The 19604-nt window shown below is 38.7% G+C and overlaps 1 pseudogene; it reads right to left on the bottom strand.

Annotated features, from left to right (window-relative positions):
* Nucleotides 1–773: 773 nt before the first annotated feature.
* LOC105860145 (serine/threonine-protein phosphatase 4 regulatory subunit 2-like) lies at nt 774–1897 on the bottom strand (annotated as a pseudogene).
* Nucleotides 1898–19604: the final 17707 nt, after the last annotated feature.

The following is a 19604-nucleotide window of genomic DNA, read 5'->3' as shown; positions in this document are numbered from 1 at the left end:
ATAAAACACGTTTTTCTCACAAATAATGAAGTCTTTTTCTCAGGCATCTCAGAAATATACAAAAGAATTTTAGTTTGAACAGATCCCTTGGAATGTGTTTAACCTAGTATTTCAACAGACATAAGATTTCCAGGGGTTTACAAGGGCAAATTTTATTTGAATTACTCAGAAGAGACAGAAAAATGCCTTCTGAAAGAGATGAACTCAATTATTACCAAAAGTAAAAGTACCCACTGTATTCATCTTATAGAAACGGAAAAATATAATTATTTTACCCCTTAGAATAACATATATGTATACATGACTTAAAGTTCCATTGTACATAGTCAAGCAATAAAATTTGGATGCAAGCATGAAACTCTATAATTCATATGTTAAAATGTTGAAACTATGACCAAAATATGAAAATTGCTGGAGCTGTCAGGAGACAAGACAAAAAGGCTTCTTGCATATATGTACACTAAATATGATAATATCAAAAAATTTTCAAAATTATAATTATCACCTTCTACTTTAAAAGCTTTAATTCTAAATTTTAAAAAATACATATTTATACACAAACTGCTAATTAAATCAGAATCAAGAAAAAAGTCAGCAGTAAGTAGGACCCAGAAGAGCTGATAATCACAGTTCTTACCTGCACAACTCTTTATTTTACAACCTACTTCTCTTGTAAATCTAAAGATCCACTTTATTACATAGAAGTTTTGTACAGTGTTAAAGCCAGAGCTGTATGTAAAATACTGCATCTAAATGTTTCTGAATATTAACAGTTAGTATTGTTCCATGGGTTCATCTGTGATTTCTGTGGCTTTATTGTCATTCTCCATAGATGATTCTGGGAGAGTATCTCCAGTTTTACTGGAATTGGATACCACTAATTCTTCCGTAACATAGCAGCTGTAAGAACTACTACTCACGCAACAGATCAGAGTCCTCCATTTGATTATTTTGCTCAGAAGTCTCTTCATTCACAGTTAAGGCATCATCAAATTCTTTTTCTTGATTTTTTTTCTTTCTGGGATCATTTCTCTTGATGTCATAAAAGACTCTAAATATAAGCAAATGTTGTAGTTAAATTTTATTTTCAAAATACCTCCACAGTTCAGTTTCATGAACTCTGATATTCTATAGTTCACATCATCTCGCCTGAAATTCAGCATCAACTACATACAGGTAGGAGAAAAGCCCCAAATCAGCATTACAAGGAGTTCCATTATGTTAAATTCTCTCACAGACACACAAAAAATGAAGTACAAGAATTTGACGATTTCCTTACTCTGCCTTTTTACAGATGGTCTTTAAATATCTTCTTCTTCCTCCTCCTCATCCTCTTCTTCTTCTATAAGTTCTGACTGGTACAACTTTCTTTGTCTTTATCCTGAGATGAAGACGATGCTTCTGTTTCTTCTACTATAACTGAAGAAATTTCACTGGAAATTGTTCGGCCGTTTCTCTGACTTCATCTTCTTTGTCAAACCTGAGTCTTTTTATCTCACACCCCTCAATTTCCACAGCATTCTTCATCTGGTTGTTTATTTTTCACAGTGCTCACTGGGGAAGCTTCTGATTCAGATGTCAGAGAGTCACTGTGATTTTTCTCTTCATTTTGTTGTAAGTTTGACACTTTGTGGTCTCAGCTCTCGGGCAAACCACTTGCTGTCATGGGGGCTGACAAAGAAACCTTTGGTCGATTAAGTGGCCTGGGTGTTCCAGGTCCATTTATATTAGACCACTCAGTATAGCTTGGTGAATTTCTAGGAAACAGAACACCATTGATTCGATTTAAACTATTGGAATTGGTTTTCTATGAAGAAGGATAAACACAGCTAACAACCATCACATTCTTTTCTACTCCTCTGAGAAATTTTTCTGTTCCTGTATAGTTTCTCCTTAGATCTATTAGCAATTCACAGAGTTGCTGGATAGCAAAAGGGGTACTATTAAAACCAGTGACAATTTTCAGTATTCTTTCCTTCATTTCATCAAAGGGAATATATTCAACATTAGGGTTGGGGGCACCTTCTTGGTTTAGGAGCTGAAATTCTGAAATCATCTGTCCCTTTCTCCAGTTTGAAAATAAACTAGCCTCTAAGTTGGAACTACTGAGTCATGTCTCCAGTCTTGGCTACATGACAAAGAAACTGATCCAGGGCAGGAAAAACCTTTCCCCTCATCTCAAAATCTTTCAGCACCTTCTGTAGCCTCTCAATGTCTATGGCTTCCCTCTGAAAGTCCCTGTGAGACCTCCACAGGTCTCCTGGGGACCAGAATGCCTCCCTTACATGCCAACTGCCCCCTAGATGCCTTCCCCAAGCCACTACCACCAGCCCTCCAACATAGCCCAGCTTTCCTCTTTCTCTAATATTTCCTTATTTACACTCTTAAACATTTTCCAATCTTTTCTTTCTGTGTTTTTACATGGTACTCAGTGACACTGACTGTTTTCCCCATCATTTTTCCTTCTCTTTTGCACTATTCATTTGTGTCTTCTATCTCCATTTGCATGCCTTCTCTATTGGGCGTGTCTCCTTTCGGCCACACTAAAGAACAAACATCCTTTTTAAAGGAAATGTTTATGGCCATCAAGAGAGAATCAGAAAGCATGACATGGGAAAGCAGGTGAGTAATAGTGGATAAGGAAGAAATTCTAAGAAGCCATGACACTGAAAACAGAGGGAGAGATGTGCAGAGAATCAACAAAGACTTCAAATTTGAGGCAGCAGCTCTCAGCTTTTGTGAATTTATGACACATTTTTAAATGCTAAAAATCTGGGGAGCATAGATAAATGTGGGGAAAATTTCTTTTCCCCCAAAATGACCAAAACAATGTGTCTCATCCCATAGACCAGGCGTCCTCAAACTACGGCCTGCGGGCCATATCAGGTGTTTTTGCCCGTTTGTGTTTTTACTTCAAAATAAGATATGTGCAGTGTACATGGGAATTTGTTCATAGTTTTATTTAAAAACTGTAGTCTGGCTCTCGAACAGTCTGAGGGACAGTGAACTGGCCCCCTGTTTAAAAAGTTTGAGGACCCCTGCCATAGACTCTTGTTAAAAATGTGACTTTGGACTCCACCCATTGAGAGGTAGGTCTGTGTCCCTTCCCCTTGAATTTGAGTAGTCTGTGACTCACTTATAAACAACAGATTGCTGTGGGAGTAAATTTCAAAGCTAGGTCTCTCTCTTTCTCTCTCTTCCCATGGAACACCTTACTGGGCCCTTTAGTTACCTAGTAAGCAGTCCAGCTATTCTGAGAATGCCATGCTGTGAAGTAGCCAAACTAGTTCACATGAAGAGACCATATGGAAAAGCCCTGAGACTATCTGAAGGAGAGATATGAGAGAAGAAAGAAAAAGAGAAAGAGATCTGGCTGGTCCCCCATTGCTCCAGATCCCTGCTGTTCTAGCTGCAGCCATCCACTGACTGAACCTGCATGAAAACTCCAGAACCATCCATCAAAGCCTTTCCTAGATCACTATCCCACAGAAACTAAAAAAGATGATACAATAATTGTTGTTTTAAACCAATAAGTTTTGGGGTACTCATTACATAGCAGTAAATAATTGGAACAAAATGAAAGACTTGAAACAATTCTAAATAAGTCAGGAATCATTAGAACATAATCACCTCTACAAAATCATTGTGTCTCACACTATTTATAAAAACATCCTCAATTTTCTCCACAGACTCTCCTGAGCAGGGTTCCCTTCTTGGGCATACTCAAGCTCTAGTAACACTCTCCTTCTTTGACACTGGCTTGATATTATTATCCTATATCCTGCCCTGCAGTTCCTACCTGACCAACTCAACTCACTGTTTCATTTAACAGACACTAACATATTATAATAGGAGTATTTGGATCAAAATCAAGTGGCTTACCTAGTACCCAGATCTTGGTTTCTAATGCCATTTTCCAATAAAAAGAACCTAGGGTAATTGGAGAAATGGCTGATTCCAGAGCCAGGGCAAGGAAAATTCAAAGTGGGCCTAGAACATTTTTCAATGCCAGAAAGTAAAGAAGTGGTCAAAAAGCAAAAGGATGTCAAAGGCATACAGAAGTCAACCTGAAAGAGCTCCCAATAGCCAAATCTGAAACAATCTGAACAACAAAATAATGTGGTATTGGATTATCACTCAAAGTACAAATAAATATTTTCAAATCCTTCTTTTATAGATATCATTTGTATAACAATTATAGGTGACAATAATTGCTTACATACATTACTATGTGACAGGTCCTGTTCTAAAGACTTTGCGAAAGTTCATTATTTTAATCCTTATAGTACACTATGAGGTAGATACTGTTATCATCATTTTACAGATGAGAAATGTAAAGCTTGTGATGTCAAGGCACAAATAAAAAGGGATACCATTTGTAAAGCACACTGTAGTTACTGCAGGCTTAAGAAACCATCTGTGGGAGTGCTGGCCACCTTATACCCTGTTCAGCCACTGAAGAGTTGAGGGTGCTTGAACTATTTCAAGGTACATCAAGAAGCTCTGATATAAATTTCTCAATGTTCCACAGCCTATAACATAAACCCAGCTCTATCCGACACCAAAGTATGGCCTCTTGAGCTCTCTGACCCACAACCAAAATACTGAACACCAGCACTGTGCTAACAATTACATTAAGATCATGCAATCATATTAAGATTCAATGTAGAGTCTCAGACGTTACACAAATTCTTTCAAGAGCTCAAGGAAAATGCAGCCACTAACCTATTAAGTAAAGAGTAATTAAAGTATCTGCTCAAGCAAGAGACCCAGGCCCCACGTGCTCAATGGAGAGACAGAGCAAAACCTCTCAAGCAGAACCCAGCTAACTGAACTATCTGTTCCCAGAGTTTTAGCTGAGTCCTAATTCTAGGAAAAATACACACACAGCTGAATTCTTTTTCCTTGACCTAAAATAAAAATCACAACAACATCCAGGGTTTTTCTGAGGTCAGAACAAATTCAAGATCCAGCCTCCACCCCCTTCTACCACACACACATTGTTAAAACAAAGAATAATGGCACTGTGGGACAGGAGAGAGCAGGTGGTGGAGAAGGGATGGAATTATTCACCACAAAGCACCTGCTGCATGCTAAGAATCTACCAGATACAGTCCAGCATCACTTTATTGCTTTACATAGCAACTTTTTAGAAAAGTATTATTAATCCCACTTCACATGTGAACCCAAGGTGTAGAGAGATAACAATAATTTACTTAACATCACACAGCTAATAAATGATGGAGACAGTATTTGGATCCAACCGTGACTGGCTCTAAAGCCCACATTTCTTTTTGTTAAAACTGCAACCAAGAAAGAGTAGTTAAGGGAACAGGCAGGCTCCTAAGCTCAAGTGAAGGCAAGGCCCTAAGAATGGAGATCCAGAAAGATCCTATGGCTCTGACAGAATGCAGGTCCCAAGCTCCATAGTTGTAAGTAAGGATCAATCCAAAAATAGAAATGGATGACGCATCTGTCTATGCAGAGATAGGTAAGACTGTAGGACGTAACTAAATAGGGACATATCAGGGAGTCAGTCATAGAAGGCTAGATCACAGAGGCAGGCTTCCTCTCTCAGGGAAGCAGAGAATGAGTTTCATTGACATGTTCTCTAGTTCTTACTCAACTATAAGCTAATGTTTATTGAGTGCTACTCTGATTTAAGTGTGTCCCCCAAAATTCACGTGTTGGGAACTTAATACCCAATGCAATTATGTTGGGAGGTGGGGTCTTTTGGGATATGTTTAGGTCATAAGAGCTTCACCTTCATAAATGGATTAATGGCACTGTAAAAAGGGCTGCAGAAGTGGGTTCTCTCTCTTTTGCACTTCTGTCATGTGAGGATAGCCTCCATAACTGTTAAAAATAAATTTCCTTTCTTAACAAATTACCCAGTCTCAGATATTCTGTTATAGTGGCACAAAACCGCCTAAGACAAGTACTTACTGTGTGCAAGATACTTTCCTACATTTTCTCATTTAATCCTGCAACAGTCCTGTGAGGTAGACACCACGATTATTTCCAATTTACAATGCAAAACTGAGAACTAAATTGCTTAACCAACTAATCTAATACTATTTAGAAAGCCAGAATACAGCCAGACACTCTGATTCCAGAACTCAAATTCTTAACTACTAAAAGGAAAGAAACTAAATTCAGATACTGAGGTTCATACCATATTATTCAGTCTAATTAGAGTGGTTTTTTATTGCGATTATAATACTAAATTTTATTGTACTCTAGTAATAAATTTTATTAGCATTAATTTTTATTACCATATCACTAAATTTTAGTATTACCATAATACTTGGCTTATTGTTAATAACATATTGCATGTATTATTTTAGGACTGGGTTTTCTCATAATGGTTATTATCCTTATTATGGTTCTATATTTTATTATTACTATCTTGTTTAGTGTTTTTATAATTAGTTTTAGGACCTGTATAGAAATGGGGAAAAAATGACAATCTTAATGTGAAATCAATCTCATGTTTGCATGTGCCAAATGAAGACTGTGTACATGTAGCACCCTGTGGCAAATTGGTTTGTCCAAGATCTGTTCAAAAACCTTTCCAATACGCCTTCCTGTACCATAACTGCTGGAAAAGGGGTTGGAGGACTACATTTCCCAGAATTCTTTGCAGCTGGGCTACTCATATGACTTGTAGTGGGGACAAAGACACATCCACTTAAACTGTGGAAAGCAGAAGTGATATAAAGTAGATTAACATATGCAGTGACCACACTCTAGGAAACTGGATCTTCTGGGCTGCTTCTGGGTAGCTATGATTACTGGCAGTGGGGTTTCAGATTGTAGGTGAGGGTTTTTCTTTGCTGTGTTGTTATAGCGTTATAACATCAAAACAAGTTCCCTAGCCATCATTTAAATTGAATAAACGAATTAATGTCTTGTAATAAATCCCCATCCTAGAGTGGATTCTGTTATTTATAAATAAGAATCTTGACTAATACACACCCTTCCATTAAGTGGCTGACAGACTTTCTAAATGGGAAAGAATATATAGAGATTATTGAGTTTGAACTATCTCCTAATATGGGAGACTTTTTTAGAGTACTCCTGAAATTTAGCCTTATTTGTATCTTTTCTAGGGAAAGGGGATTTACTTTTGTTACTTAAAATCCCTTGTAATTCAAGATGCTTTCCTTTGGCTTTTTATAAAATACCTTCTGTGGGAAAGTTTTTGAATACATGCACTTAGGATTCTATGGTAATGAATTTGGGCATGAAATGCTAGGTGAAATAAAGTTACATAGATTATTTTTTTTACTGCAGGATTTCTTAGAGTCTTTGATATTCTAATGTTTATAGATAATCTTCAAGAAGTAGATAAACTATGCAACTATATCTCAAACATTGAACCAACTATTTTTCTTTTGTGGTGAATCTCCCAATATTACTGTTACACAAGATACCTTCTATGGTGATTGCTTTAAATTAATGGATTACCTAAACGATAGGCATTTCAGGCTTGAGATAGACCAGCGAAGAGGATATTTGGTAACTAAAAGTCTTTTGGCCCCCTCAGATAACATCACAAAGAAAGCCACCAACTTCTCAATCTTGAGATAAGTCCTGTTTTCCAACAGCTTCATCCCAAAAGGAACACTTCAGGATTATCTGAGCTACTGCCTCTGTTCTCCTGATGTTCCAGAAATCTGCTGCCACATTAAAAATCACCCTGAAATTTAGTGGCTCAAGACAACCGTGGCATAATCTCTCATGATTCTGAATCAAGAATTCAGGTGAGGCTCAGCAGAGAATTCTTGTGTACTAATCACCTAGATTCCCCTAATGTTAACATCTTAGAAACCTTAATACATCATCACTACTAAGAAATTAACGTGGTACAATACTATTAACTAAACTACAGATCCTATTAAATTTCACCAGATGATCTTTTTCCATTCTAATATACTATCTAGGATCCCAGATTGTATTTAGTTGGTATTTATCTTTACTTTCTTCTAATTTATAACAGTTCACCAACTTTAGGTGAGTAACCTGCAGCCTTGAGGCCACATGTGGCCCTCCAAATCCCCAAGTGTGGCCCCTCAACCAAATCCAAACTTCACAGAACAAATCCCTTTATTCAAAGGATTTGCTCTGTAAAATTTGAATTCAATCAAAAGGCTGTGCTCAAGGATCCAGAAGACCACATGTGGCCCCAGTTATTTTGTATCTCTCAGTTGGGTTCTGTCTAATGTTCTCTCATAATTGGAAGAGGTTATGGTCAGACTACTGACAGAACGGCTAGCTTCCAAGAGGGAAGAGATGAAGCTGCAAGTCCTCCTAAACGTGTAGGTGACACTTTGGCTGTCTTCTATTGGTCAAAGCAAGGTATAGGCCTGTCCAGATTCAAGTGAAAAAGCAATAGATTTCATTTCTCTATGTGGAATGGAAGTAATTAATGACATTTAGCTTTGAAGTAATAAATGCCATTTTAATAAATGGCAAAAGACTATCACAACTAGGTTTACAAAAATGTTTTAAAAACCCACTTTATCTGTTGCCATACCACCCTAAAAATGCCCAATCTCATCTGATCTTAGAAGCTAAGTAGGGTCAGGCCTGGTTAGTACTTGGATGGGAAACTGATTAGAAATATGAGGTGCTGTAGGCTTTTTTTTTTTAATTATAAAAAAATATATATTTTTAAAACTCCACTTAACAAGACAACTATGAAACCTGGGAATCTGCCACTATCACAATGATCATTTTTAATCATCTGGAACTTCTTTTAAAATAGAGCTAATAGTTCTTGCTCTCATTCACAGGGTATCTGTCACATCCATGGAGGATTGCTGCTAAGATCTCCCTTAAAGAGGAAAAACTGCCACAAGGAGTATAATTAGCCAACAGTTTCCAACTGCCATGTTTGGGGTATCTGCTACAGCATCCATGCCAGGGCCACGCCCTCCCCAGTTTGCTTTTCCCCAGTGACTGAGAATGGCAGTGGAACTGGAACCAACCCATTTCTGCATGTCACAGGATTCCTCTAACAAGCCTCTTTGTTCAGAAGTTCCCCATCAACCTGATCAAATTAAAAAGCTTCTGCACAGCCAAAGACACTGTCAAGAGAGCAGACAACCTATAGAGTGGGAGAAAATTTTCACAAGCTATACATCTGATAAAGGGCTGATAACTAGAACTTATTTAGAACTCAGGAAAATCAGCAAGGAAAAATCAAACAACCCTATCAAAAAGTGGGCAAAGGACATGAACAGAAATTTTTCAAAAGAAGACAGAATAATGGCCAACAAACATATGAAAAAATGCTCAACATCTCTAATCATCAGGGAAATGCAAATCAAAACTGCAATGAGATATCACTTATCTCCAGTAAGAATGGCCTTTATCAAAAAGTCCCCAAACAATAAATGTTGGCGTGGATGCGGAGAGATAGGAACACTTCTACACTGCTGGTGGGATTGCAAACTGGTTCAGCCTCTGTGGAAAGCAATATGGAGATACCTTAAAGGGATACAAGTAGATTTACCATTTGATCCAGCAATTCCACTACTGGGCATCTACCCAAAAGAACAAATGACTCTCTACAAAAGGGACATCTGCACTCAAATGTTTATAGCAGCACAGTTCACAATTGCAAAATTGTGGAAACAACCCAGGTGCCCATCACACGAGTGGATTAATAAAATATGGTATATGTATACCATGGAGTACTATTCTGCTTTAAGAAACAATGGTGATTCCAAGTCAATGTCCAAGTAAAAAAAAAGAAAAAAAAATTAAAAAAAGAAAAAAAAGAAACAATGGTGAGATAGCACCTCTTGTATTTTCCTGGATAGAGCTGGAACCGATTCTACTAAGTGAAGTATCTCAAGAATGGAAAAGCAAGCACCACATGTACTCACAAGCAAATTGATATTAATGGATCAACACTTAAGTGGACATGTAGGAATAACATTTATTGGGTGTTGGGCGGGTGGGAGGGGGGAGGAAGGGATGGGTATATACAAACACAATGAGTGAAATGTGCAACGTTTGGAGGATAGTCACACTTGAAGTTCTGACTCGAGGGGGTAGGAGGAGCATGAGCAATATACGTAACCTTAACATTGATACCACCATAATATGCTGAAATAAAAATAAATAAATAAAAGAAGCTCCCCATCAGCCTACTAAAGACTTACTCAGGATACACTGCAGTTTGAGGCTCATTCTGCCCAATTCTCCTTCCCCCTCTTGTCCTTTCATGAGTGTCAGACCTGCATGGAACTTGAAGGCTCTCCCTGGCTACTCCTGCTCCTCCTCTTTATCTATTTTAAAATTCATTGTATTTTATTTTTCAAGTTTATTTTATTTTTAATTGACAAATAATAATTGTATCTATCTTTGGGGCACAATGTGATGTTTTAATACATGTATACCCCAGCCTCTGGTAACCACCATTCTACTCTCTACTTCTGTGAGTTTGACTTTTTTAGATTCTTCATGTAAGTGAGATCACATGATATTTGTCTCTCTGTGCCTGGCTTATTTCATTTAACATATTATCCTCAAGGTTCATCCATATTGTTACAACTGACAGAATTTCCTATTTTTTAAGGCTGACTAGTATTCCATTGTGTATATATACCACATTTTTTGATCCATTCATCCATCAACAGACACTTAAGTTGTTTCCAAATCTTGGCTATTGTGAATAATGCTGCAATCAACATGGGAGTGCAGACATCTCTCTGACATTCTGATTTCAATTCCTTGGGATATATACCCAGAAGTGGAATTGCTGGAACATACGGAAGTTTGTTTTTAATGTTTTGAGGAACCTCCATGTTGTTTTCCAAAATGGCTATACCAATTTATAATACCAACAGTGTCCAAGGGCTCCCTTTTCTCTGCATTCTTACCAACACCTGTTATCTTTAATCTTTTTGATAATAACCAATTTAACAGATGTGAGATGTAATCTAATTGTGGTTTTAATTTGCATTTCTCTGATGATTAGAGATGTTGAGGGGTTTTTTTACATATCTTCTGTCTATCTTTCACAGGTATTTCCCTCAGTAAATCTCTTGCACTTGTAATTTCATCTTACCATCTGCTTCCAGGAGGACCTAAGATGACACACAAAGATTCTGTAAGGATAAAATAAAATTATGAATGCAAACATTCTTTGAAAACCAAAGGACAGGAAAACAGAGCAAATAGACAACCTACAGAATGGGAGAAAACATTCACAAGCTATACATCTGATAAAGGGCTAATAACCAGAATCTACAACGAACTCAAGCAAATCAGCAAGAAAAACAACCCCATTAAGAAGTGAGCAAAAGACAGGAACAGCAACTTTTCAAAAGAAGATAGACCAATGGCCAATAAACAAATCAAAAAATGTTCAACATCACTAATCATCAGGAAAATGCAAATTAAAACCACTATGAGATATCACCTTACCCCAGTTAGAATGGTTTTATTAAAAAGTCCAAAAACAATAAATGCTGGCATGGATGCAGAGAGAAAGTAATGCTTTACACTGTTGGTAGGACTGCAAATTAGTATAGCCTCTGTGGAAAACAGTAATGGAGATTTCTCAAAGAACTAAAAGTAGACCTACCATTTGATCCAGCAATCCCATTATTGTGTATTTACCCAAAGGAAAAGAAGTCATTTTATTACCCTTATTAACTTAACTAACACTTTGAGAATAAAGTCAAATGCCTTCAGATATTTGGGCTGATAATAGGCCACCACTTGCCCACCTCACTCCACCCCCTGTAACAACATACATGTGAACATGTGCACGTGCACACACACACACACACACACACACACACACACACTGCTTTAACAGCATCTCATCATCCTTGAAAATGCACTTTTATTTTACATCCTAACACTGCTGAGATTGGGACTCACTTGAAATTCATTTCGGAACAGGCAACAGTTGTAACTAATTGTTTTGGCTTTGCATGCACAAACATGAAAAGCACTAGCTTCAAAGCTGTCAGAATAGGTGTTAACTTGGAAGAAAGTTCCAGAAACAACACTGGACCACCCTTTTAACCCCTAGGAACCAAATAGTTATGGGGAGGTGGTGAGGAGGCGGTGAACCAGAGGCATTTAGCAATATTACACAAGTGGGAATAAAAGTAGGGTAATTCCACAAGCTCACAAACCTGGCTTAGGAGCCCAGTGCCAATAGTTTTCAGTTTTTCATGAATTCTTTTAAGAAATGCTGCATCTCCAAGTTCTTGATCATATTGTGTGGAAAAGCATGATGTTGATGCCTCTGAATCAAAAAAGCCTTTCAGAAGAAGCTGACTCTAAAAGGGAAGTTTCAGGAATACTAAAAGCAAACTATTTCACATATACCTTTATTTTGCTATCTTTTATCTTTATTTTGCTATCTTTTACAGAGTGCTATATGAAAAAACATATCTCCAATTCAGTCTAAAAATGCCCTTTCAGAAAGTATTAAAAACCCTGAGTGGTAAAAAAATCTCATGCCATAATTTAACTGGCAATGTTTCTTTCCCTCTTAAGGGTATATGAAATAACGGAGCATTTTCAAAATAATCTACTTCTAACAAAGTAGATTAAATACAGCAGAAACACTTTATTCACTTCCTTTCTCTGACTTCTGGGCTTCCATGTATTCTGTTCTCCCTTTCTAGAACATTTTGTTCACTCCTATTTGCCTAGTTAACTCCTACCCATCCTCTTGGTTTTGACTTAATTATCACTTCTAAGAAGTCTTCTTCAACCTTCTCCACACACACCCCCAACTATGTGAGTTACCCCTGCTTTGTACTTTCATAGAACTCCATATTTCAACTGTCACAACAGTTATCATCCGTTGCCATAACTGCTGGTTTAATTTTCTGTCTCCTTCACAGGCCATAAACTCCTTGAAAACATGGAACTTGTGTGTCTTGCCCACATCATGCCTGGCACAGTTGGCACTCCCTAAATGTTCATTCATCAATGAGCAAATTAACTAAATTAGTGTCTCCATTGCATAGCACATAAATAAACTCAATTATGAATGGCAAAGCAATAAGATTTTTACCTCACAGATGAGGAAACTGAGGCACAGAGATTAAGAGGCTAGTTAGTGACAGAGCCAAAACTAAAATTTCTCAAGGTCCCATATAATAATGAAGTTTGACATTTACTGGATATTTTACTAGGTGCCCGGCACTATTCTAACCTTGGTTATATGACTAATCTCACAACTCTTATGGCCCCTTTAGATAGATATTATTAGTATCTCCACTTTATAAAAAGAGGAATTGAGATACATAGAGGTATGTATAATTTTCCAAGAGAGTACATCTAGTAGATGGTGAAGCTGAGATGTAAACCCAGACAGACTCCAGAATTTGCACCCTTAACCATAGCATTATAGGTGCTGGTAAATTGAGTCACAATGTTTAACAATAGTAAATACGATTAGTTACTAGCAGATCACTTCTTAAGAATGTGTTTTCAAGCTAATCCAAGACAAATAGCTTTATTTCCGTGGAATTGATACCAACAAAAACAGGATTAAGTCCACTACAGTTGAAAGGACACTGTTTAACACAAGTTGGGAGCCCTGGGTTCTCCACCGCCCACTCTGCAAGCTGCTGTATAATCCTGAGTGAATCATTTCACTTCTCTGTGCCTGAGTTACTTTGCAGGTTATAAAAGGAGTGGGGTAATGCAAATAAACTCTGAAAATCCTTGTGATAATGTCTGTCACTTTATCTCAAAGCAATTAACAGGTACACCAAGTGGGAGAAATCACCTATGCCAAATATTGAATTTGAGGATGTAACTTCAACTCCAGTGTTTGTTCTACAAAATTCAAATAATGTTTGGCAAGCTGAAGGGCTCTTGATCCTCCACCTGAAAGCACAGGTCTTTAAATTCCAGCCATCCACTTTTTTTCCCTCTCCTTCTATTGACAGTGTTTGCCTTAGTGGGGAGAGGGAAGCCCAGACTTGTGTTGACAGAGTTTGACTGTTGGGGAAAAGTACATACCTGGAGGGGGAACGGTGTTTAACAAGAAACAGGCGTCCCTCTCCACCTGACTCATTCCAAGCTGGGCCTCCCTCCGCCATTGCTTTGTTCCAACACTAGATCAGAGGCTCATGTGGAGACTTGCTGAAGTCAAACTCTATCAAAAAACTCCAGCCCAGCCATGCTGCAGAGGAAAATGAGATCCTGGCCAGATGGGTGTAGGAGCCAATGCTACTACTGAGAAGAGCTGGAGAAATCACCCCAGGGATCCAGGGAGCAGCCTCAACCCTGGCCCCAAACCATCTCTCCTTCTTCAGGGTCACAGGGCTGCTCAAAGTATTCTTATTTATCCAAACCTTTTAGAGATTGCTTTTCTACTAGGCAGCGGTATGCATTTTCTTTTGTTGGCTTGGTAGGAAGTGAAAGGTTATAAGTTATTCCCATTCCAAGGCATCAAATATTTTTAGTCTTCATGACTGTATTTAAAACTAGAAAACTCCGAGTGAATTGCTCAACCTCTTAAAAGTTAAGATCACTAACTTGTAAAATGAAAATAGTAATGCCCATCAACGTTATCAGTTCCTGTCTATCTTCTAGAACCGAGCCCTCCTCCCGCACCCACATTTTCTTTCTGCCAACCAGCATCTGTGTCCTTCAGGTTCATGGAGGTTCACCCAGCTTCTCACCTACTGCTGCCTATAGACAAAAGAATGCTTCTGCCTCATCTCCATGCCATGCGAACCTCTGCCACCCCTGCCTAGCACCCTCTCTCACCTTTCAAGAGAGGAAGAGTTACTAATGTGGTTAATCAAAACTCTAGGACGTTTTTTGTGTCACATTTTCTTTAGGGCCAGATCACTGTGTGTTAAAGGTACAAAGCCATCTGCCCCTGTGCCTTCTCCATATGGCTGGGAGTATACATCCAAGCAGGCTGACCACATCATACTTCTATGTGCCTGCCTGAGCATGCTGGTCTTTGCCACCAAATAGAATCGAGCTGATCAGAAGGGTTCAGATTCAAGTGTGTTGTGAGATTTAAAATCCAATTTAGGCTTCAAGCTTAAGTCAGCACTTTCCTCAGAATTCTGCACTCAGGGTACTCGGGGCCAATCACATTCCCATTTGCCTTCCCTTGACTCTATTTCATCAAGAAATCAACTGAGGAAAGAATTAACCAATGGTGTAGAGCTAAGTCTTCCCAGGTCCCTGGACATAAAAGCATTAAAACCCAACCTCAATTCCTAACACCTCTCTGACCTTCCTTCTCGATGCCTGGTCCCCTTTCCTCTGCTCTCAACTATTCACAGGTCCCTCACCCGACAGCTATCCCCTGATGAAATGGAAATGAAAGACAGGCCTGTACTCCTCCGGACACGGAGCCCAGAGTGCTTTTCCCCTGCTTTCTTCTATCTAAATCCTACTGCCCTTCAAGGCCCACCCCAAATCCCTCCTCCACTGGAAGTCTTGCTTCATCCCTGTCGTAATAGCTTCTCTCACCTCTGGCTCACATAGCACTTAATTTTTCATTCAATTATGGCACTAACTTCATTCTATCTCATGTTCCAAAAAGTTGTTTACAACAGATTAGTCTTTTCCACAAGCCTGGAAGCAATACAAAAGCAGGAAGTCTGGTGTAGCTATTTCTGATACCCCCCAGCCTCTTCCAAGGTGTTCTGCAAACCACAGATGCAGATGCACAACACCATATATACACCGTGGTATTATATAGTACACCATATATAATACCATGTAGAATTGCTCAAATTAGAAATTCGAGCATTAGAAAATCCTTGAGTATTGAGCATCTTTGGGCTAACCGAAGCATGAATGGAAAACACTTTGCCAGGAGCAGGAAGGAACTCATCAAATCACCCTCATCTTTGGCCTGCCTGTGAGTCCACTTGTTTTCCTGCTTCCCCCCTCATTTTTAATTACAAACAAGCTGCCTCATGCATTTCCTTTTTGTGCTACTGGAACACGCTGTCAGTGAGCTTTGAGTTTTGGTCCAAATACTGACGCAGGAAGTGCTTGTCAGCAAGCCTGAGCTCCGGTTCCAGAGGCATGCTGAGGGATTCCAAAGCCCTGGGCCAACAGTCAGACTTCATTATGAGTTCCTGCCTCTCTCAAAAGGCCTGGGGTATGGGGGGAGTGCTTCTAGGGTGTTGTAGAAAGAACACAAAGTACAGAGACCAAAGATTCCATTCAAGTGTTAGCCCTGCCACTTGCTTCTTGTTTGACCTTGTACAAGTGGTTTAACCTTTCTGAACCTCAGTTTCTTCATCTGTAAACTAGGACTGGTGAGGCGTAAGTGAGATCATATGAAAAGGCAAGTACAGAAATATTTTCTGGACTTTTCTTACTTTCTAGATCTCCAGAAAGTAAGGTGTCATCTCATAGATCAAACAACTTTGTCTGCTGAAGGGATGACTGTGTCTCTCCTAGGACGAAAACTGCCATGGCCCAGTTTTTGGGTGAAGGCTAAATAACAAATACTAAAAAAGACAGCTGGGGAAAAAAAAAAAAAAAAGTTCAGCTATTGTCTCCTCTGGGAACTCCTAAAAAACAGAATTGCTCAATGACTGGAAAATATGCCCTTTTTGTAAGTAGGTTGCTGCTTTCTTCCCGCTCTTCATCAAGATTCTCATTATCAGGTCTGCTCTAAGGATAGAAACTGCAGGCAAAAAACCTCCTGCCTCTGGGTACCTCTGGAGAGACTGCCTTGCTGCTGTTGGCTCCCCTGCCAAGGAGATTCTGTCAAGTTCAGTTAAGGGAGCCCCAGACAGTAAGGCTGTGTTACCCCCCAACATTTCTGCACTTGCCATATGCAGGCAGGTCTGCAGAGCCAGCAGCCAGCAGCTGTGTTTACAACTTCCCATCACCCTGGTGAATTAATGAATTCATTCTGGGCCTGTTGCTTACCCTGAATAGGCTTCCACAGCACAGGGTGGCAGGGGGTCATCCCTGTCACACAGCATCTGGGCACTGCTCTTGACTAGGGGCTGTGTAGGACATGTCCCAGGGTTGGGTAAAAGAGTAATTGAAAGAATATAAAGCAAGCTTTATGCACAAGGGCTAATCATGGCCTTCTCCCATTCGGTAGGCCCTAGTCAAGTTCAAAAAGGCTCTCAGCTACGACTTTGAAGATATTGGCTCCCAAATTACTAATGTGCAGCACATTTCAGATCAAATGCTACACAAAATGTCCCTGAAGATGTGGACTAAAATCATAACCACTTTCCCTGAAATGTTACATATTCCCTAGATTATAAAATGTCCCAATAAACGTGATCAGAAGGGTGTAAAGAAGCAGCTACCAGATGTCATGGCAATTCCAAGGGAGAAAAGATGCCTGTCTTATTTTCCAATAAGTCCTACTTCATAATAGAGTCCATTCTTGGAAGACTCTAAAATAGGAAGCAGGGGAATGGAACTAGAAAAAAGCCTCAGTCTTTATAGTCCTTATAGTTTTATTCATTGAAAACAAAATATCTATTTGTGTGATTGCAATGGTCAAAGGATTATATTCTCCAACCAGGCTGCTCTGTGTGATGAGAGTCAAAGACAACATTACAAAAGAGGATCACTGTCGAAATATTCATGAAGTTGTAAAAAAAAAAAAAAATTATCATGATTAGAAAAGTCTTTGTTTTTCATTAGAGACTATTCCTGTCTTTTGGAATGCAAGAGATCTTTGTGCTTACCTAATAGAAAAAAATTCTGCAATACCAGATGTTTAACAAGCATAATAGAACCCAACATTTTGCATTCTAATTCCAGCTCTATCACCAACCAGCTGTGTAACCTTTGTCTACTCATCTCCCCTTTGAGTCCCTACATTTCTCATCTGCAAAATGACAGTAAGGACAACTGGCCTGGCTCCTTTGCTTCTCAGGGATGTTGATTTCTAACAGAGGGTGGAGGGCACACTGATTTATAAACATGAAGGATGAGTATGATGATGAAGATTATATTCTAGGGTAGAGTTTTAAATGTTTTGTTGTTGTCGGCTTCCTTCTTAAAAGGATTTCTACAGAGCTGTATGTTTCAAAATGTATTTTTTAAAAAAGAATGTTAAATTTTCTTCCATTGTGTAATGTCTGGTGGATTGGGGGAGGTGTGTATTTAAGGGTTCCATCCAAAATGGGATTTACAAAGGCAGTTAAGGATGTAAATCAAAAAAAAAGAAAATGTTAGTTAAATAAAAGGAATGTGAATGAGCATTTTATGAAATAGAATAAATACCAAGTGACAATTTAACAGATTGAATGTGTCTGGAAAGTAAATTCGATATACAGTGTCACACCTAAAAGAGCATAGACACCCTTGAGGGAATATATTGCTATGTTCCTAGATAATTTTAGCCTCACCATTTATGTGAGTGAAATTGTCATTTTCCTATAGAGTCACAGAATGTTATTATACAATATTTTCTTTACAGCTGGAAAACACAGAAAGAAATATGCTATTCAAAGCCAGTTATGAAAGAAAGGCATTATGCTGAGTGAAAGAAGCTAGTCTCAAAAGTTTGCACACTGTATGGTTCCATTTATATGTCATTGTAAAAAAGACAAAACTATAGTGACACAGAATAGATCAGTGGTCTGCAGAGGTTAAGGATGGGGACAGGGACACTACAGAGGGGTGGCACAAGAGAGTCTGGGAGGTTATTGAACTATATTGCATCCTGATTGTGATGATGGTGACACAAATCTATACATGTGTTAGAATTCATAGAACTGTACACCCCAAAATTTCAGTTTCACTGTATGATAATTTAAAAATAAAATTAAAAAGAGCAAAAATAATCACATCATTGAATCATATGCAGCAGAATTCAGGCCTGGTCCTCTAAAGTGTCACAGCTGTGTTTGCAAAAAATGTAAAAAATGCAAAAGCTTTACAGCAGTACTTTTCTAACTATATGGGCACACAAATTATTTGTGGCTTTGGTTACAATGATGATTCTCATTCAGTGGGTCTGGGATGGGGCCTGAGAATCTGCATGACTGTGAAACACCTAAGTGACACCCTCACTTCTGTGTCTACAGACAACACTGGAAAACTTGTAGGCCTTGTAGAATTTAGTTCATGTAGAGCAATTGTGGCAAATATGAAGCATATGCCAACCACCCCAATCTCTCAACCATCGCAGAGATTGCTAATTGTTCCAACACGATTTCCTCCTGAGCCCAAGTATGTTCATTGGATAAAACACTGTGGAGGCCAGGTGGTGCTTGTGGGAATGATCACATGAGAGGAAACATGGGGTGCTAATGTTAGTCCCACCTAGCAGCATTACAAAGAAATCCACTGAGAAAACCCCTTTCCCTTCTAAGGCTTTCGTGTCCTGTCTCAAAAACTCTGGCTGTCCTAGACAAATTAGCCACAGTTAGTATTACAAGAGATATATCTTTCCTTCCAGCCAAGATAAGCAACCTTGTCTTTCTGGCCAGGCTGCAAATGGTTCGCAGGCAGGGATATATATCATCTACTTTTTAAAATAACTCTCTTCTTATCACTTTGAGCCTCCGTTTCTTCATCTACAAAATAAGGATAATAATACTATCTCATATGGTTATTGTGAGGATTAAGAAGATAATCAACATGAAAGA

Source organism: Microcebus murinus, chromosome 4, assembly GCF_040939455.1.
Source record: "Microcebus murinus isolate Inina chromosome 4, M.murinus_Inina_mat1.0, whole genome shotgun sequence".
NCBI classification, from domain to species: domain Eukaryota; kingdom Metazoa; phylum Chordata; class Mammalia; order Primates; family Cheirogaleidae; genus Microcebus; species Microcebus murinus.
The sequence above is the reverse complement of the archived record's forward strand: the minus strand, read 5'-3'. Positions and strand labels throughout refer to the sequence as shown.